This window comes from Homalodisca vitripennis, chromosome 2 (genome assembly GCF_021130785.1).
Source record: "Homalodisca vitripennis isolate AUS2020 chromosome 2, UT_GWSS_2.1, whole genome shotgun sequence".
Lineage (NCBI taxonomy): Eukaryota > Metazoa > Arthropoda > Insecta > Hemiptera > Cicadellidae > Homalodisca > Homalodisca vitripennis.
This window is the reverse complement of record NC_060208.1, coordinates 198,701,888-198,725,514: the sequence shown is the minus strand read 5'-3', so window position 1 is coordinate 198,725,514 and position 23,627 is coordinate 198,701,888.

Sequence of the window (23,627 nt, the reverse complement as noted above, 5' to 3'; positions counted from 1 at the left end):
GTGTCTTTATATACACTGACTAATGATCATAAATTTTACGTAATGCTTTATTTCTATATAGGAATCGGTTTGATGGTGGTGCATAACACTCCATGGGATTTACCTAAACGTTAGCGAACATTTTTACATCGGTTAAATGCATAGATATAGTTTCTTAACTAAATAAGTGCAATCACATATGACATCCTATAGCACTTTAACATTTTACTTATTCACTCATATAGCCTAATAACTACCCGTAACTATTAAAACATCATGTTTTGGTGATTGTAATCGAAATTTAAAATTTGACCACTAGCATGGAATTCAACTTAAACCATTAAAATATTCAAATATGGCTTGCCACTTTGAGAACAATTTAGTTTGTAAACTTTAAAGTTCTATATATTTCTTCAGCTCTATATAAATAGGATTGAGTATTTGTTTAGGTATTCTAGAATAATAGATATATATGTAAATACATTACATATTAAGGACAGGTTGATACGATATACACCATGACTATAGCAATGATATCGCAGAGTAAATAAGTAACAGTACACAAGGTACTATATGTTACTATGTTATTATATAAAAAAACATAAACCTCGTCATAAGAGCGATCCAGCTTGATACATACGAAAAGTCTCGGCGATAAATGCAAAAGGAATAAACTCAGACGATCGCTTACGTACTAGGAATGTGGTGATTGCATGTGGTCCAAGCCACAGGCGACACAATATCAAAACTCAGGCAATCACTTCCCATACAGTAGCGCAAAATCTACAAGTAAATTGACAAAGCTGGATATTCTGAGTTACAAAAATTTCCGCAAATGATATAAATATGCTTTAATTAAACTTTGACCTTTTGTATACAAACACAAAGTACTGCTTGGAAAAGATATTATAATGAGTAAAAATGGAGCTTGGAGTATTGCATGAAAAACAAAGTGTCGTGTGAACAACTATGATACAAAATGAATACGAAGTTCAGCTAACCTCGGGTTGTTCTGTTACAGGTAGTGGGGGGTTTAAATAAACTGTGGTTTTATAAACACGCACATAGACGAAACACGAACGCTTACTACAAAAATAGTGGGATAAAGACGCGAAACATATTATTGTGGGTTAGATAATAATGTACATTGCTGGAACATGTACGGATGTGATATAACACAAAAATGGATCTAGACAATAGGATAGACGTGCAAGTCACCGATGAGGAAATGTAGATAAAACAGGTACAGTTTAAACCAAAAGTGAACCTCGACTTTATAGTAAGGATGCAGTAACATTGCTGTAACATAATTGATTGTGATAGAACATAAACAATCAATATAGACAACACGATAGACGTGCCAGTCATCGATGTGGAAATGCAGATAAGAAAGGTACACTATAAACAAAAGTGGAACTCGACTTTATAGTAAGGATGCAGTAACATTGCAATAACAGGAACGGATGTGATAGAACATAAACAATCAATATAGACAACAGGATAGACGTGCAAGAGATGTGCCTGATGCGATGATGTGAAATGACAGGATAGAGAAAGTCTAAGCAGAGATACAGAAACTACAGTGGAACTCGACTTTATAGTATGAAGTGTCATTGCTATAACTGGAACGGATGTGAAGAACTGACAACAGGATAGACGTGCAAGTCTAAGACATACACTGTGGAACTCGACTTTAATCATTGCTATAACTGGAACGGATGTGATAGAACATAAACAATAAATATAGACAACAGGATAGACGTGCAAGTCTAAGATGAGGTAATGTAGAGAAAACAGGTACACTATAAACTAAAAGTGGAACTCGACTTTATAGTAAGGATGAAGTGTCATTGCTATAACTGGAACGGATGTGATAGAACATAAACAATAAATATAGACAACAGGATAGACGTGCAAGTCTAAGATGAGGTAATGTAGAGAAAACAGGTACACTATAAACTAAAGTGGAACTCGACTTTATAGTAAGGATGAAGTGACATTGCTATAACTGGAACGGATGTGATAGAACATAAACAATAAATATAGACAACAGGATAGACGTGCAAGTCTAAGATGAGGTAATGTAGAGAAAACAGGTACACTTATAAACTAAAGTGGAACTCGACTTTATAGTAAGGATGAAGTGTCATTGCTATAACTGGAACGGATGTGATAGAACATAAACAATAAATATAGACAACAGGATAGACGTGCAAGTCTAAGATGAGGTAATGTAGAGAAAACAGGTACACTATAAACTAAAGTGGAACTCGACTTTATAGTAAGGATGAAGTGACATTGCTATAACTGGAACGGATGTGATAGAACATAAACAATAAATATAGACAACAGGATAGACGTGCAAGTCTAAGATGAGGTAATGTAGAGAAAACAGGTACACTTATAAACTAAAGTGGAACTCGACTATGTAGTAAGGTTGCAGTTAGAGATTAATTTCAGTCGGATCCAATTTGTGGGATCTGCAACCGGATCCGTATTCATCGGACAATCTGTTAGTCTCTCAGTCAAAGGATGAATTGTGCACAAGTTTGGTAACTAACAAGTACTGTAGTTACACAGGCCCACAAGAAGCAATATTTTCCCTCATTAACTCATCACTCCTTTTTGCCTTTAAGTACCTTAATTTGTGAATAGTTTAATTACTGTATCAAAGTGTTTATGGATATTATAAAATTGTAACCCTTACGTAATATAACAATAAACTTGGTGATTATGTTGTCACACATTTACAGTTACTGAGAGTAAATTTGTCTGAAAGATACTGTATTAAAAGGATAAAAAAACGTATAATCGTCTGAAAGTGTCTATTTTTACTCCGTTGGTTACCAATAAAGCAAATGTCGTATTTATATGTAGCCATCAAACTGAATGACATGAACCCGTACTATCATTAACTCCCAGAAATCTTATAAACATAGTCGGTAATGTTTTAAGTTGTCCAATGGCCTATCACTATTATTAATAAATCAATATTTTGTACGTAATAGTAATCCGTCCATGCTAACTTTTATATGAGCAGAAATAATGCATTTCCTCTTCTCCAAATTGCTACTAGCGTCTGTTAGACTTACGCTGCAGTGCAAGGCAGTAGTAACAAGAGTCAAATTACCATTAATAATTCTGGTAATTAATAAAACATTAATTAGTGTACATATTTTTAATTGTAAATCTGCAATTCCAAATGTATTTATTCTACATTTTATGGATTATCTATAAAATTCATGTAAAAATAACAGCTAAATCCCATTGTGTGAAATCTACAGTCATCGAGTCCAATATTTATTAATTTATAGAAACGAAGGTTAGTGCAAAATTGCAATTTAGGGCAATTTATTTATAACAGTAAAAGAATTGAACAGCTGTTAGCAAAAATTATAAGTATTTGAAAAATTCGAAAGCACCATAAAGTTGTTATTGGTAGGAAACCTTAGAGATGTTGGCAACTGGATTTTGAAAACTTTAAATCATCAGACTGTTGAAGAAATTTTTTTTTCTATTTCGTCATAAAGCATCTTAAAAGTAAAACTAAAACAGATAATTTAGCATGATTTCTGTATGGGTACACATATTTAAGCAAATGTATATTAATATTAAGTTTTAATACTTGAATATCAGTGAATAATATAAATAACTTAAAATTGAACTTCTACATCAGTTCATAATTGAAAGTATTTACTGGAACATCATCCAATATGATTGCTAATGGAATGGCTTAGTTGATATTCCGGGCAGGAACATTTGGCAGCGACCCAACACTGCAAGGTTTCTGTTGGTTCTAATGTTGAAACACTAATCCTCTTTCCAAGCCGCAGTATGAAATATTATCTCGACAATCTTTTATCAATAGTACTCGCGCTGTCTCTCTAACTAAACTTGAGTAACACGTCACTTATACTAATAGGACATACTAGTATAATATATAAATATAACTACTGTTTACTACTGTCATTAATATTAATAAGCAGCTGTTTGGTAAGCTTATTGGTGTTGTAGCAAAAGATTTGAAGAAATAATTAGATTTAAACATTTAAATAAGCACTACGAAATATCTTACTATCCCAGAAATTCAAAATGATAGTTGTAGTGTAATTTAAGTTCAACACGAATTGGTATATCTCTTTATAGATTATTTCATTATTGAGAGTAGTAACACACAAATGTATTACATAATAAATAAAGTTAATGCATGGATACGTAAGATAAATCTTGTTAGATATGAAAATCTACATTTATATATAAGGATGTTATTCCTGTTCCTGGTATTTGTAATATTTAATTTTTTTTAATATATGATGAATGTTACAAAAAATATTCCATTTGCTACAACGTGGATACTTTTAGAACTTTCTTATTTTTCACCAAGGGTACGTTTTATTTAGCCACACACACAATTTTATATTGCTACCGACCTTAATGGTCAGGTATATGTCAGTTCGTTTTTGTTATATCATGCAAGATTTGGACAGCCAGATTAGAAGACAAATATAAATTTAATTGTCCAGCCCTACGAGTAACAAGGCATAATACTCAGACAATTAGGTTTAAAAAATGGGTAAGACTATTTTAGTTATGCATCTTATACATTTGGTTTACAAAACGATTGTTTATATATTTTTATATAAGTACGATACTAAAATATTTATTAATCATTTATTATAATTAACATTATAGAATCAAAACAAATTTAACATGTATAAAAACATTGTCCGTTAATTTATGTTTTAAGCTTAAGTTATGTTTATACATATGCACTATGTTTATGTAGATATGTAAATGATTTAATGTTTTATAAAACCAATTTTAAGTTCCTATTTACTCTAGTGGAGGAAAAAGTGCACAAGATATAAAGTAGTATATGCATCTAAATTATCTTACTGGATTAAAGGTGTATTATAATCCTGAAATATTTATAAATATATGTGTTAGCAGTGACAAAAGAAATTAAAATATTTATGCAGATTGAAAAACAAAAGGTTGTATCTGAAAGTAAGAGAAATATTCAGAAATTATTCATAAAGTTCTTAATTTACATGAAATATTTTAGGAATGGGTATTAAAATGTATTTACTACGGTTAATGTTAAGAGTATAAAAGATTTAGTTTACTACTCAGCCAACTCCGTGGAGGGACATGCACCATCATCGTGCTCGGTGTGGCCTAGTAAATAGTAACGAAGCAATGCAAACTTTCAACTCTATACCTCAGTTAATTCTTGAGATTTCATGCCGGCAGACAGAAATTATTTTCAAGCTCCTTGAGCAAAAGGCTTGTAAATATGACTAATAAATATGTTCACATATTCGGGCAAGCGATGTGCTCCACACAATAAAAATAAAAGAGGCTTCGTAAATACCCGTAAAAGCTTGTTTTAAAGACCCACGTGTTGACGCAAGCAAATGTTACCACTTCGTTATCTGATGTTAAGTTGTAATCATTTTGGTAAACATTTTTTATTTATTTTAATTTAGTTTTTTTTTAAGTACAATTTCATTACTTTTTGTTAACCCTTTTTGAGAACGGCAAATGCCGAAATATTGAAGGAAAACTTTAATCAGAATTCTGATTAAGCTTTATAATTGAGCATTTTGCATTTTTTCAACCGAAGTAAAATGCAATATATATATAAAGAGAAAGATCTCTCCTTGAGTAGATTGTAAAATTAATTATTTGAAACATTTAATGAGAGACATGTCTTTATGTTTAATATGTATATGGAATGTATCTTAAAATTAACGATTTGAAACATTCAAGTAGACATTTTTCATAACAATCATTGGAATCTAACTTAAACGAGTAATAACATTAGTTCATGATCAATATTACAATGTTATGTGTAGTAAGATTTTTATGATTTTAAATTATGTTTACAAATATTAGAAAAAAATTAGATTTTGAAATAAAATCAAAATACGTGTTATTCATGTCAGTGTTAAAATGCCGATCGAACCTACACATAAATACTCCCACACTATAGCCAAACAATATATAAATATACATACATATAACTTCATAATCTAACTTTAGTGGTAAACTCTATAATACCAGTCTATAATACCACCACAACCTCACATGCCAGCAACCTAACACAGGTTATAAAACTAAGTCTGCGACAGCGTCAGACGCTGCAATTGATGGAGGTGAACTGTAGCTGTAGCTCATGCTAGACAAAGAAGCTTTCTGAGTTGTTTCGGTATAATCGCTTTTATATCGTCTGCCCTGATAGTTGCAGTCGTGCTGGGTTCTATTCCAGGGTTGTGGGTATCGCCTTATATTTTTATCTTACCCACGCCCTCCCTGTACGCTGGTAGAAATCGAGATGATAAGCAAGGTTAAACGTAAGTGAACAGAAAAACACAGACTGTCGTTCAGAGTGAATTCAGTTATTCGCACTCTTCAATGGAACGATATCATCACCGTTTTCTGTTCTATATTTCGCGATTTTACGTAAATAATTGTTGATTAGAACTGTCAATGCCCCTTTCTAAAATATGACGTTTAGAATATTAAATTCTATCGTAACGAGGACTATTCAGCAATTATTTGTGCGTGAGAGACAACAGATTTTTAATATCGGTGGTGCGCGAGATCTTCTATTCCACAGCCGTTGACTCGAACTGGTCACTAGTTTCTTCAGTGTATGTTGTTGTGCTGTGCTAAACTGAGGTTATGTATTGACTTTACAAATATCCAAATAAAATATGAAATATATCAAACCAAACACATTCCTCCTCTATACTAATAAGACTAACGTTATCATATAAGGTTAACCTGTGAGCAAAATGTCTAGGGGGAGTCTTGAGTTATATTCTTCCCCTGCGAAGCAGCTAAATTCCTTCAAGCAAATATGTTTAGGTTATTCAATACAAGTATCCTAGTTCAACTATAATACAGGTAAATGTCTAGGGGGAGTCTTGAGTTATATTCCTCCCCTGCGAAGCAGCTAAATTCCTTCAAGCAAATATATTTAGGTTATTCAATACAAGTATCCTAGTTCCTAACTATAATACAGGTGTTTCGTATGTACTATTTTCCTCCGTAGACCCTTAGTATCAAATATATTGATATGAACAAGCATGAAAAGTTTGCTATAGCCTACAACCTAATATTCACTTTAAAACGTATTCTTCAAAGTAGGAAGAAAAGCTTATGGGGGTTCGGTATGCCCTATCATTCCCATGTTAATTTGGCCAATTTTATGTACCTTTTTCTCAGAAACCTTTAAAGCTATCATCATCAAACTTTAGGACGATACTATTTAGACCTTTGTTAACATTTAGAGCGGAACAAAGTTAAAAAAAGAAGTTTTTATTTAATCTGTTGTAGATAAAAAATTTATTAATTTTTTGTAAAATAATTTATAATTGTAATTTTTTTAATAAAAATTTAAAATAGATTTTTATAATGTCTTCCGCTCTAAATGTTAACAAAGGTCTAAATAGTAGTGTCCTAAAGTTTGATGATGATAGCTTTAAAGGTTTCTGAGAAAAAGGTACATAAAATTAGCCAAATTAACATGGGAAGGATAGGGCATACCGAACCCCCTTATGCCGTTTGCAGGGTACAAAACTGACATTTAGAAACCGGGCTGAGAATTTAGAGGTTTGTTGCCAATGACTATTTGTGAACAATGCTGTTACCTAGATAGCCTACTTAAGTTCCTAGCCTATCCTGGCGTCGATCAAAAACTTTAAGCTTAGGCTATTAGGCCTACACGACTTACAGTACGCAAAACGTATGATTGTGAGCTATAGAAATGTTTATGTAGGCTATATATAGTAGATGGACCCTGTAGCTACGCCAAACCTATCTTATACACCAAACTATTAATTTTAAGAATAGGATAACAAGCTTATACGGTTTATATGATGCAAAATACTCTTAAGCAAGCTAGGAAAGGTAGTGAAGGGTAGTAGAACACAATAGATATGCTACTATCACTAACCACTATAACCTATTAGCTGAAATTAACCTATCCTACGCACCGAATTATTGCTTTTAGGAGTAGGACCACGACCCTATGCGGCTTATAGGATGCAAAATATACGTTTGCAAACTATGAAAGGTAGTGAAGAGTAGTAGAACCTATATTTAATAGATACACTACTATCACTAACCGCGATAACCTATAAGCTGCTCTTAACCTATCCTACACACCGAATATTAATTTTAGGAATAGGATCACAAACTGATGCGGCTCATAGGATGCAAAATATACGTTTGCAAACTAGGAAAGGTAGTGATGGGTAGTAGAACCTATATTTAATAGATACACTACTATCACTAACCGCGATAACCTATAAACCGCTAATAACCTATTCTACGCACCGAATTATTACATTTTCTTAATGATTACAAATCGTGATGACTCACCAAATAGATGATATATGGCGACTGCGTATTCTCCGATTTCGGGCTATCCTCCTCGACTAGACTTCACACAACGACGTCACCAAGCAAACTCTTCGTCTCTTGTCGGGTCGGCTGTAAAAGTAGACCGCCAGCCGGTCATGCGCAGAAACGCGTTTCCGTCAGTCGTCGGCAGATGCTGCATCGGCCACATCGGAGCTCCGGCTAACTGCACTGCCCCAAAAAGAGAGGTCCTCTAACCTCAAATCAACTCCTACTAATGGAATGACTACGACAATGACGACTATCGACAAAAAATAAATCGACACATCCACTTGTAAAAATAAACGTTTTCTCATTTAAAAACAAAACAAATTGGGGCTACAAAATTAAACCCTTACAGCTTGTATAATTAGTAAATTCAATCACATTATTTTCTATTTTGTTTATAAAACCATGGATTTTTGAAAATTGTATGGCTTTTGGAGTAAATTTTTATAAACCATCCGCTTTTCTTTTCTACATATTTACATCTCAATACTATAGTAGCCCTGATTAAAATTGATTTGAGATATAATTTTTGTACACGCTGATAAGTTCCAAAATATGACTTAAACCGAAAACTATGGTTCACATGATATTTTTATATTTATTCTGCTTATATCACCTTAATCTTGAATGATCGTACCGGTCATGCATATCTACTTATACTTAACTCAGTCCCTCTTTGTGCCTTTTCTCACAAGTTTCAGGGTCACGTATTATTCACCCCTCCTCCATCGCTTCTCTCTCCAATTTATATATTTGTGCTGTAAAGAAAATCTATGTTCTCTTTGTTTATAAAATTTCCTTGCACCTTCTCCTTTTACACGCGCTCCTGGATTTATTTCTCTCTTTGAATTATGAGTCTAAATCCTACATTTCCTTGACGCTACACATTCTAATAATTTCAGAAAATCACTTCCTTTTTATCCCATCCAGCTTCCAACCTAAGGGCACCCAAAGGTCTAAATTAATATTTTATCCTTTATATCTTCAATTCGATTTATAAATATTCCTCTTAATGCTCAAGAATGTTCTTCATCTCCTGCTCACTTGCCTTACTTTATTTTATCGTGCATTGGAGAAGGAAATACAAGATTTTTCTTATATCAGTTTTAGCAGATTCAAAGGTTCCATTCCACTTAGTACGTCGTCAGCAAACGCCGCTTCCGTTTGTTACATGCTTTTTTTATTTTGTTCTAAATGCTCTTCAACTGTATCTCTGGCCTTTTAAGTTCTTTCTTTCCACCCGTCCTGATTTCCCACAGAGATCTCTCATCTATTATTTTTATTACGTAATTTAATATTGTTCTAAAAGGTTTAACTAGAGATTCAGTTTGTTGATTCTTGAAGTTTTTTCTCGTGCTTGAAGGTTTCAGTACTTTCTAAAACAAAGTCTATCATTGAACAATAATCGAGTGGATAGTATTTATCTAAAGTTTTTTTTTTGTTTTTGTTTTACGAACATCATTAGCATTGCCTTAGGTCATTGATGGCATATTCTTCCGTGTTCCTGCCGTTTCCAGCTGCGGATGCGGCTGGAAGAGAGAGCTCTTCCTGAGTAGACTCTAGAGTCTGATTCGTTAGCTTAATTTTTTTTCTAACACGTGCTTTCCCAGAGGCTCATTGTCCTAAAATATTTTCTGTACCTCATATTTCTACTCTCTTTTGTTTTTCAAGCCTTCTATTTTAACGAGATATTCCTAACTATTTTATGCTATAGGTTTTTAATTAATAACAATTATTTATAAACAGAAAATTGCCTGTTACATAATTTTCATGTTTCTGAAAAGTATACGAGCTATTTTAGTGATTAGAATTTGAACACAGTTTTACCTAAGAGCATTAATATCATTTTCTGTGCACCTGCTTAGCGTTTAATGATTTTTTTAATGGTAGATCTATACCGGTATCCCGATTATGCTTAATAGCAGGATTGGAATATGCTTACGATTACTTTGCTAGATTATAAATTTAACTACCAGCTTTAATCGTAAAGGCGCAGTTTAACAAGTACCCTTGCTGAAGCAAGATTCACTTCAGGTGTTGCCGCACGAATACGAGTACGGGTTCTAAACCTTTTGTGCAAGCCGTTCTTCTTACACATTCCTTGAAGTACTACGAAAAGTACAAACAGAGTCAGGGATCAAACATCCCATTCCATGGGAGTTAGCAAGAAAGCAATGGGAAAGCCACACCAATGATATAAATGAAAATTTTAGTTTCTAAAGTATATTTTAAGTTTAATAAATAAAATAGTTTGAAAATAAAATAAATAATGCAAACTATTGTAGATACGATATGCTGCTAATGGAGGTTAGCCTTCTGTAATAGTTGAGACAGCAGATAGTACAAAAGAACATCTCGGTATGTAAGCTACTATTCTATCTATGCTACATACATCAAAACACCTACATTACACTGTTGATTTGTGAAGGGTTAACATAATTTATTCTTCAACATTTGCTATTTTTATTTCTGAAAATCTTTGTTAATTACTCCCAAATCTATTAAAATATCATACATATAAATGATATATAAAAGCAGACATATGTATATTATAAATACTTTCCATTATAACTGCAGTAGTTATAATTGCATGAAGTATATAATTGATTTAAAGGTTTCATGATTAGGATGTACGAATTATTTATTAACCTTAGTGGGATGATCACCTGTCTGCCTTTAGGTTAGCTGCAAACCTGCCTCTTAAGAAACCACAATGGGGTGGTGACGTGACATGACAGACAATATTCAGGTATGTAGAGAACCGCAATACTTAATTAAAGCGCTGTAATACCGGAAGGATTTACATTACTGTGACACCTCCATAGCAGGAGGCTCCATTTATTTCAGTACACGACAGTAATAATGCCACTCCTATTACATTAAAGTAAAATATAGGTGTAGCAATAATACATTAAATTAACCTATATATGACCAAATATAAATTTAGTTTAGAATTTCAGTTGCCAGTGTTGTAAATAGCATTTTTCTTTATTATTGCTTATTTATTGATTCGATGATAAAGTATTATACAAGTCCGTTAATGATCAAATGATCTCCTACGGTTTATGTGTACCTATAGTATTATGTGCATAATTTTATTATTATACTATTATATCACAGATTTAATTTCTATATACTCTAACTCGGTGTAAGCAGAAAAAGCACTCAAATGTAAGCATTTTTATTTATTTATGAATAAATTTTAAATTTAAACTTTTTCAAATAATATTAGAATATGAAATTCACATGGATAGTAGTTAACAATATTTATAAACACTGTATTCTAATAATTACGTATTAAACATGGGACTTTGGATGAATGACCCTTGGCAACAATTCATTGATCAAAGTAACATTGTTTTTGGTCATAAATTATTGTTTCCGAACGGGGTTGTTTGTCCGATATATTCATTGCTCTGAAGACCAATAAAAAGTTTGAATTACGGTACCATATTTCAAATAATGTAAAGTTTTTGTCCGGTTTTACAGAGTAGTACCCATTGCAATAAAACAGTGATAAAATTACTGAAACAAGTAACTTTAGTAGGTTTAGTAAACAAGTATGGTACACACATGTATATATAGGGTGTTCCTAAAATGGTTTCACAAACGTCTGTGTAAGATAGTATTCATCATTTCAAGTAAAAATTTCCTATAAAAATAGGTCGAGAACTGTGTAGTTTAGCCGCTAACCACCATTTTGTAATTTTTATACATATTTTCATATATATGTAACTATTTAGTGAAGGAATTCAAACTTGGCACATAGGTTTGAGGAGATAAGAAATAAATTGTGTTATTTTTCTTTAATTTGAACAAAATGGCATCTCTTGTAAGTATTTAAAGTCAAAACACCAAAAACCTGTATAGTAAAAAAAAATATCCAAACTATTTCAGCTATTCCAACGGTGTTTGTTTCAAAGAAATCCATCAGTGCAGGAGCAAACACGACCACATTAAAGACGCCATTTTGTCACTTATTAAGTAAATAACACAATTAAATTTTCCTGTTATATATTGAAACCTATGTATCACATTTAGTTTCCTTATATAATTCTAAAGATATTAATTTCTCATACAAATGATGGCTTGCAGGTAAAAGCCACATTTTAGACCTATAATTATTTATAGGACGTTTTTGCTTGAAATGATGAATACTATCACTCACAGAAGTCCGTGACACCTTTTGTGAACACCCTGTACATCTATATAGTTAACATAAAATAAATTTTTTTTTAATTAGTTTCCCATATTAATCTTAAATCTCATTAAACATTAATGTGTACCATTTGTTGTTTTAAACTATAACGTACAGTTTTTTCACATAATTCCAGTAAGGCGATGGATGATGGATGGCGTAAAGTATGTACCCATTCGTCCCTGACTTCTACCTCAGCTCTTGATGGCAGACTTTTAACTGTGTATATCACTGTTCTACACTAGCCCATTCACGTTTTATTAGGTACAATCTGGGTCTTCTGTTGGCCGCCCTTGAGTACTTATCGACCTAATGGTCACAACTCAGTAGCCATTCACTGCTGATATAAGAAAAGTCCTCTCCATCCCGTCCTCTGTATACCCGATTACAACCGTGTAAAGACGAATGTCATCCTTGCCTTATACATCATGAGGATTTCCTTTAGTTTTATACAGTCAGTTTATGCGGGTTTGAGCAAACCGTAATTTCATTAATCGTGGCCAAGGCTACAAATAGATCCTTTGAAATTCTTTTTCCTGGAGGTGATAGAGCCACTTAAAAATACATGCCAAAGCAGATGTACTAATTCCCTACTGATATATGCTCATAGAAGATCACCTCTTCAATTTAACAAATTTAAAATGAGTATTTGGTCTCACATGTACGACGGGCACGCCCGAGGACTCGTATACCTTTTGTTGCCTTTGTCTCCTGACACAGCTGCGCTGCTGTATTGTATTGGGCACTCCAAACAAAGCAGTTATATTCTTTACAATTGCCCTGAATTTTATGAAATATTATTCTAGTGGCTTATTTAGTTGGAAAACGTTAAACATTTGTAGTAGTTATTGTTGTTCCAATGTACCTAAAGATTGACACAGATTTTGGGTACTTGAGCGTTGACACACGTACTCCTATATTCTTGTATACACATGTTACAATTAACCTCTTATTGATTAAGTTAAGGTATATATATAATTATTGTGTATTTGGCCGTATCTATCACATATGCGTTTAAATAACCAAACCAAAATATGATCGGAAGACCAAATACCTGTCAAATGACTTTTATTTACATTAAATTTGTGTAAGTGGCAATAGCCTTATTTAATATCAATAAACATTGAATCGCAAAAAGCACTTGCTCCGCCGGGACTCGAACCCGGATCTCTCCCTTGCCGGGTGAATGTGCTACCATTACGCCGGGTTCGAGTCCCGGCGGAGCAAGTACTTTTTGCGATTCAATGTTTATTGAAATTAAATAAGGCTATTGCCACTTATACAAATTTAATTTATATATACATATATATTAATCAGAATTACTTTAACATAAAAATGTAAAGGGGTTTTATAACACAGTATTTTTAACTATGAGATTGAAGGAATATTGTGATTGTTATATCATTATTACTATCATTAATTATTAAAATTTAAACTGTATCTTGAGTATTGCAAAATTTTTATTCCTACCAAAATGGTTATACAAAAATTATTATTCAGATTCAGATTCCTCCAACATAAGTATTAAGTTTTCGATACTCAGAAACATTAAAAATATTTTCTAAATTGTGCTAATAACAAATTGTTACGTATTAATGGAGTATAAATACATCACCGAGCTTAGCCCAGCTTTATGCTATTAGCTAGTTTCAGTTAGTTTCAGGGTGTTACGCCTCAACCACACTGGCCTTACAGAACCATTATGCTTATTATAACTTATCACTGCTTTACCTACATTTCGTTGTAATCGCATTTGGACATATGGCTTAACTTAAATAATGGTTATATATCTTGCTTGGTGTTTAGTAGTGATGTAATTGTTTATTTAAATTGACGTTTTAAATTTTAATGTGTGTTGCAAATACATTTTTTTCTCTTTATCAGTAAAGTTCCAGGATTGGCATGTAAGTAGGTTCCCTTAATTTAATAATTATTAAGTGTAGTTCAGATAGTTGAACCTGTATTACGTATGGACGATAACCGTAACCTATTCAACAAGTATTATTGTATATAGGGCGTATTCAGTTTTAATATATTGTAATAATTATAAATCATTTAGTTTTTTTATTAATGTTCAACACTGTGTGAAGGTGACCCAAACCGAAACGGTGACTGAACGAGAACAATCTGCCTTCCCGCCATTTTGAGGACAAAGGTTCAAGTGAGATTATCCGTTCTAAGACAAAGACGATTGTAACCTCGAGTGAACAGCCTGTACTCTATTGTGCTTCTCTTGTCTTGACGCATGATAGCGGAATACCTATTGGTAGGTATGCAGCAAGATATTGTAATCTCATACATTTACGAACATCTCTATAAAGTAAAAACGAATCAATAGATAATGCAGCAAGAAATGGTAATGTCATTTATGTATGAACACACACGCACACACATATGTATATGTAAGAAGGCATACATCAGGTAAATATTATTTAAGTTCATAGTAAATAGTTCTTTATGTACTCTATAGTACTTTATAGAGATTTTTATCTATCTGTAATATAAAAATTAATCGCAAAATGTGTTGGTAAGCGCAAATCTTGAGAACGGCTAGACTAATTTTGTTGATTTTTTTGGTAAAACGTTCATTTAAATCCGAAGAAGGTATTTACGTAGAAAAATATAAAAAAAACTTAGCCTACTTGGAATATTTTGGAATCCGGAAAAAAATATAGTTATTACATAATTAATTTTATATAATTAATTCAAACCAGAAATGCTCCTACACGTATCAAACATGATATAATAATTAAGTTAAACTCTGATACTATTTACCATGAACTTAAATAATATCTACATGATGTATGTCCATTTACGTTTATTATAGGACTCGTATCAGATTACATTAATTGCTTTTATTAGGTAATATACTTCAGTTCTAAAACTTAAAAGGGGTAAAATCTACTTAAATATATACATAACGTCACAGCTGAATCTCCCTTGTCATCCTGACCAAGAAAACACAAATCTATAGTCACACATGTCCCGGAAACCTACATCGGTCAAAAATGGTAATCTTATACATGTATGAACATCTGTATAAGTAAACACGTATCGGTAGGTAATGCAGCAAAAATGGTGATCTTATACATGTATGAACATCTGTATAAAGTAAATACGTATCGGTAGGTAATGCAGCAATAAATGGTAATCTTATTTATGTATGAACATCTGTATAAGTAAAAACATATCGGTAGGTAATGCAGCAATAAATGGTAATCTTATACATGTATGAACATCTGTATAAGTAAAAACATATCGGTAGGTAATGCAGCAAAAAATGGTAATCATCTACATGTATGAACATCTGTATAAAGTAAACACGTATCGGTAGGTAATGCAGCAAAAATGGTAATCTTATACATGTATGAACATCAGTATAAAGTAAAAACATATCGGTAGGTAATGCAGCAATAAATGGTAATCTTACAAATGTATGAACATCTGTATAAAGTAAATACGTATCGGTAGGTAATGCAACGAAAATGGTAATCTTATAAATGTATGAACATCTTTATAAAGTAAATACGTATATGTAGGTAATGTACCGACACATGGTAATCATATACATGTATGACCTTCTGTATAAAGTAAAGACGTATCGGTACGTTATTCAGCAAAAAATGGTAATCATACACATGTATGAACATCTGTATAAAGTAAACACGTATCGGTAGGTAATGCAGCAAAAATGGTAATCTTATACATGTATGAACATCTGTATAAGTAAAAACATATCGGTAGGTAATGCAGCAATAAATGGTAATCTTATACATGTATGAACATCTGTATATGTAAAAACATATCGGTAGGTAATGCAAAAAAAATGGTAATCTTACAAATGTATGAACATCTGTATAAAGTAAATACGTATCGGTAGGTAATGCAACGAAAATGGTAATCTTAGAAATGTATGAACATCTGTATAAAGTAAATACGTATCGGTATGTAATGCAACGAAAATGGTAATCTTAGAAATGTATGAACGTCTGTATAAAGTAAATATGTATCGGTAGGTAATGTACCGACACATGTTAATCATACACATGTATGAACATCTGTATAAAGTAAACACATATCGGTAGGTAATGCAGCAAAAAATGGTGATCTTATAAATGTATGAACATCTGTATAAAGTAAACACGTATCGGTAGGTAATACAGCAACAAATGGTGATCTTACACATGTATGAACATCTGTATAAAGTATACACGTATCGGTAGGTAATGCAGCAAAAAATGGTAATCATATAAATGTATGAACATCTGTATAAATTAAACACGTATCGGTAGGTAATGCAGCAAAAAATGGTGATCTTATACATGTATGAACATCTGTATAAAGTAAACACGTATCGGTAGGTAATGCAGCAAAAAATATACATGTATGAACATCTGTATAAAGAAATACGTATCGGTAGGTAATGCAGCAAATCTCATACAAGTATAAGATACCATGAAGTAAGTTTTTATTTATTTTAACTAATAACTTTAAAACGCCGCCATTTTAGTTAGCCGCCTTTTGAGGTCCGGTTAGCGGGAATGTGTTCTACTAACTAAGACCTTTAATTTGATATAAAACTCGACCTATGCTGCTATTTAAGAATTTTGTCTGACTCCTCGTGGGCCGTCCCCCATAAGGGATAAGAAAGTTTTAATACCTTAAAAAACTAGACATTTATGGCTATTATTGATATACCAAGTCTCATTACTTTATCTATATTGGTAAAAAATATATTAAACCGTTCCGGGACTTTTTTACCATTCTGTATATTAACTAGCTCATAACTGTACGAAATTGAATCGATTTTTATATTCTTATACAATTACGTTATTTGTTACATAATCCTTTTAAATATTTAATGACGAATTTTGGTAGAATCATAAGTATTAGAAACGCTTACTTAAAGCCATTTCAAATCTTATAGGCCAACAAAATATATCGCCAAACCAATTTTATAATGGAACATGCGCATTAAGCAGCCGTTCCAAATAGAAAATCATGGATTCCATAACACTCAAACAGATTTTCTATACTATATAGGTGCCATGGTTACCTAACTGCTACAACAAATTAATTATTTTACTTTGTTATAGATTAGGTAGTATTTTATTCAAAAGTTACAATAGTTGTGGAGTCAATATAGCTTGGTGTGCTGAAGTGCTGGAGTGGTCGCATCTGAACAGTCACTAGTCATATTAACATTTTCTGTAACACTTGTACAACGTGACGAAGTGTAAATATAATAAATTAACAAACAGTTAAACTATTTTGTATAGAATTCTTGGAATATCCTTTATATATATATATATATATATATATATATATATATATATATCGTATGGCATAAAATACATCAAGTAACGATTAACTTTCTGAAAAGAGTTAGCTTTAGATACAAATTATTTGTATATAATTAGACTTTTATCAACTTTTAAGAATGTAGAAACCACCATTTCTACTCTATGTATTTTTCTATATACCAAGTTTTATTTAACATCCGCGTAATATTTGTCTCAAACCTTATTCTTTGCTAAAACATGTTTTCACGCTTGTTCTTGAGTGGAAAGATATTGTTTGCTCCTGCATATTCCAACACCACTTTGACCCTCTAGATATAAGTATTCTCTTGGCTGAAAGCTTTCGCACTCATGCACAGAGCAGCTGTAGTACTCTTACGAACTTGTAAACAAAACATTTTTGAAGAGCACTGCTGCAGAATAATATGTATCTACAGTCTTGCTAGCAAGAACCAATTTCAAATATTCTTAAATAAGCTATATGAGATCTTATCCCTTGCATGTATATTTTTATAAGGTTAGCTTTGGTGGTAAAATTTATCCATTGAATAATAAGGGGTTTTCCATTTAAATTCGACTCATACCACCAAGTATACGACCTAATGATACATTTAAACGGCCTTTAAGTAATAGTACTTGTTATAAAATTATAATAAAAAATAAGTTATTAGCAAAAATTTAAAATAAATTTGATATTAAAATTAAAGTAATGTAACATTCTGGGCACCACATGATTTTGAATTAAACGTATTAAAAACTTTTTAACTTTAAGAGATCTTGAACTACTAAAACATCATTCGAACCCATATACTTCCAAGCATGTGCGACGCCCACGAATACTAGAAATACTGCTTTTGTAGAACATTCACAAATTTAAATTTATATCATAATTATTAATATTATACTAGCGTAGGGAGGTTTTAAACCATCCTAATATTTACATTATTATGATAAAAAAATCTGCTTTTTCGTAAACTTTTCAACCTTTGTAGTGTGGATAGTAAAACATTTAATAATAAAAACCAATAAAAACTAAATATACTGTGATTTTTATTATAAAGAATTATTACTATACCCTAATTGCCTAGTAGTATTGTCACATTTATATCCTATTAATATTATAAATGTGAATATGTCTTTGTTTATTCTGTTTTTACAGGTGTTTTACACCGATCTTTAAAGCAACGAAAATCTCATCTTGGTCTCTAAATTTGTGGAAAGTTAATTGAATGAGCATGTCAAGTTTATAATTGTTTATAATCTGTGTAAACATTGTTTATTATTTTCAATTTATTTACATTTATAGTGAATAAATTTTCTAATAAGTAACCATTATTTACAATGCAGATTTAGTTATCAGCGATTATGTAAGCACTCATGTACTTTATAAATATTCATATAACTTAATATAAGAAGGTCGGAATTTGACTCCGAGATACCCTTTGAAGCAGTTGACAAGGTGGACTGTTCTTTTAAAGTAATGCACCAATTCGAGATCTAAATGTTCTAAAATATTTCCAAACTTTTACTATACATTTTAATACTGATATAAAACCCTGATTAGTTATTTTTGAGAGATATAGCCTTCTCTGATGTACGTAAAGCAATTTCTTGATCCGAAAACAAACAAAATAACATTTAGAACAAAACACACTAAGGACGAAGTAAATTTAAATTGCCATAATTTTAAGCTTTTTGAAGTATTTAATTTATTGTGGCAACAAGACAAACTATAAATTGGCGTCGGAAATATAAATAACTCGAACCAGCAGTGGTCATAATCGTGCAACGCCTACTAAATTGCGTGCAGAGCAGCGGGTAGCTGCTACCTATATGAGACAGTGTAATCTAACTTTTACTATACGTTAAAGACTGTTATAAAACCTATCTATGATGTCTTTTTACAAAAATAATCTTCTAAGAACTGTGTATGTATCGTAAGCATATATATATATATATATATATATATATATATATATATATATATATATATATATATATATTGTCGGGAAACAGTTAAAATCTTCTTTGGAAAGAATTCTAAGATCGGAGTATATTAAAACTGCCAGAAATATACAAATGGTAACATAACATACAAACAGGTGCATAACCAAGAAAGTTGTTTGTTACGTGAGAAGCGGCGAGTAAATGCTAGTAGGTTATTGATTATCGCTTAATTGTTTTTACATCTTATGTAACGTACGATATTATATTTTAACTTTAAATCAGAAATGTTATTTAACTTTCATGGACGTCCATTGTAAACTGTATGAATGAGTCCCGGGATAAGTGGATGAAGCGTCGCGCCAGGGCTGCGATATACATCTATGGCTACTTTACACAGCTTTCACGTCTCCACTTTACAATGAACTTGAACAACTCTTATATTTGTGACAAGTTTGGCGAAAGTCTTGGTTTACTTTACTAAAAGCAGTACTATTGTTATCCGTTTCTTAAACCCTGGTTTTATAGTATTGTGATAATACGCAATATTTATTGGGTAAGCAAGAGCGATTCTTTCTCCTGAGGTAGACTGTTGACTTTAGCTTTCTTTAAAAATATTTTACTCTGTGTTAACGCATCAAAACATTTTGAAGTAACGTAAACTAAACTAAACGTTCCTTTTAGCACCATCTGTTAGTGGTGAGGCAGTACAAATATTTTCCCATATTTGTTTATTTTGTGATTTTAAATAGAAATTATATCGTAATGCGTCGTTTCACGTAAGAGGTTGGTCGATGAATGCAAATATATGGTGACCTGTATTCTGTAGTTCAGTTTTAATAAATTGTTGTTGTGTTTATTTTTTATTAAGTGCTTATTTTAGAGTTAGTGAAGTTGACACACGACATAGTGGTTGTGGTTCCTGACATAGGCGTGTCACAATGTTCTGGCATGATTTGTTTATTTTACCCTAGTCTTTAATTATGTGTTAGTTTAGTTATTTACATGCAGAAAAGATCAGATTGCAGATCGCGAAACGATGTGTGATTGATTTATTGTTTCATTTAACGATGGCAAATGTCCGGAAAATCCGGTTTCCTTTATATCGTAATATTGTAAAGTATATTATTATACGCTCACATTATTATTTATGTGTGGCACTCACATTTCTGAAAATATTCGTATTATTCAGCCTCTGAAATAATATAATAATCTATCGGTATTGCTAATAATTAGGATATATCTTAGAATTGTTTAACATTAAACACATCGTATCTACGATAGATAGTTAAAAGGTACATACTCTATGATGAATTTCAGCCTTTTAGGAAAAGTCTTTATAAGAAGATTTAAGGACGGCTTAGCCTACAGTGGACAATGGGTAATTCCAAGGTTAAAATGGTGTGATATTACAGTTTATGGGCAAGCGAAAATATTCGTTGCTACTTTCCAGATAGATGCTGTTAGTAGAGCTGAGTTTGAAATCCTAGAGTTTGAGCATATAGTTTAAATGTTAAATATTGTTAAAAGTTAAAACAGAGAGCCCTGCAAAAGAATTTGATACATCCCAAAATTATCAATCAAATTATTAAAAATTTATTTCAAATCAATTACTTTTCATAAAAAAACCATAAAAATAATAAGAATATATTTTAAATACATTGATTTTATTTAATGACAAATACATTATTACAGTATGTTCAAAATAATAAAAAAATGGTTTATTAGCCTACATATAGTTGTGTACCGATTGTATTAAATAATAATTCTGGGGTAACTGGATTACCGGTGGAAGGAATAGGCCCAAATGAATGATAAGGGCTGGACTGTACAAAAGAGGCTGCTATCGGCGAGGCGCGTATCGCAGATGGCAGTGTTTGATAACGAAATTGAGAGGTGGGGTGAGGTAGACGTGCCGTACCTCCATCTCAGTTCATCGGAAGTGATTGTAACGAGTATAGTTGTAAGTGCATAGAGTAAATCTTTTTGCTAATCGTCATCGAACTTGCGGGTAAGTGAACTTTTTAACTGGAGTCCAGTCAATATTCATTCTAAGTTATTTTGAATAATTTTGGGAAAGAAATATTGTAAAAATTAAATTTAATGGGAGTATAGGAACTTGTCCTTTTGATCTGTGCAATATAAAACTTGTTGGTGCAGTGAGGACATGTATATAAAATTTTATGTAAAAGTACTAAAAGAGTTTTGTGGCTGTTTCAGATGCTTTCAGCAATATTTTTTGATTTCTAAATCTCTAACACTGAAGATTTTTTTTATTTATTAAATCTCTAACACTGAAGAATTTTTAAGTGCTTAACATTGAAGAATAATTTTATAAAGTAAATTAAAAAAAATTAGTAACAAAATAAAAATTGAATTTTGAAGATAAATTAAAGTGAAGAATTGCCAGATCATATTAGAGTGTGAATGTTTGAATTTTGAAAATTGAATAAAAGAAAAGCTGTAAGAACTTTGTACATTTTTGGGAGTGAAGAATATATTACAAGTTTGAATTTAAAAGTCATCAAGAAGTTTTTATTTTAATTTTAATTCCAGTTATTATTTTTAGGAAGAAGTTTTATTTTAGTTTAAACTTTATTTATTTTAGAAGATCTACTTTTATTTTTAAACCTTCACGAAAGTTTATTTTAAATTTCAAAGCTAACCCCTCATGTGTCAGTAAAACGGTACAGTTGAAATAAATACTTTAGTATGGAAAACAGTCGCTGTCCCTTATCTAATGCCGCAGGTGATGTCAGGTCGTAGTGTCATAGCAACAGTCGCCCGTGTGAGCACCGAGCGTACTGTCATAGCAAAAGTCGCCCGGGTGAGGAGCGAGCGTATTTACATATCAACAGTCGCCCACGTGAGTAGCGAGCGTATTTTCATACCAACAGACGCCCGTTTGAGTAGCAAGCGTAGTGTCATACCAAAAGTCGCCCGCATGAGCAGCGAGCGTAGTGTCATAGCAATAGTCGCCCGTGTGAGCAGCGATCATATTTTCAATATCAGCAATCACGTGAGCAGCCAGCGTAATGTCATACCAGCAGTCGTCTGTGTGACCAGCGAGTATATTTCCATATCAGCAATCGCGTGAGTAGCGAGCGTATTGTCAAAGCAATAGTGGCCCCTGTGAGCAGCGAGCATATTTCCATATCAGCAGTCACGTGAGTAGCGAGCGTATTGTGATAATAAGAGTCGCCTGTGTGAGCAGGGAGCATATTTTCATATTAGCACTGCAACAATGATAAGCTGGTCTCGGACAGCCGTGCGATTGTCGCAGATCGCAGTAACAACCATTACTGCTAACGTTGCTCCTGCCTGCACTATAATTATTACACTACAACAATGATCAGCTGGTCTCGGACAACCGCGCGATTGTCACAGATCGCAGTAGCAACCGTTACTACTAACATCGCTACTGCCTGCACTATCAGTATTACACTACAACCATGATCATCTGGTCTCGGACAGCCGTGCGATTGTCACAGATCGCAGTAACAACCATTACTGCTAACGTTGCTCATGCCTGCACTATCATTATTACACTACAACAATGATCAGCTGGTCTCGGACAGCCGCGCGATTGTCACAGATCGCAGTAGCAACCCTTACTACTAACATAGCTACTTCCTGCACTATCAGTATTACACTACAACCATGATCAGCTGGTCTCGGACAGCCGCGTGGTCGTACAGATCGCAGTAGCAACCATTACTGCTAACATTGCTACTGCCTGCACTATCATTACTACACCACAGCATTGATCAGCTGGTCACGGACAGCCG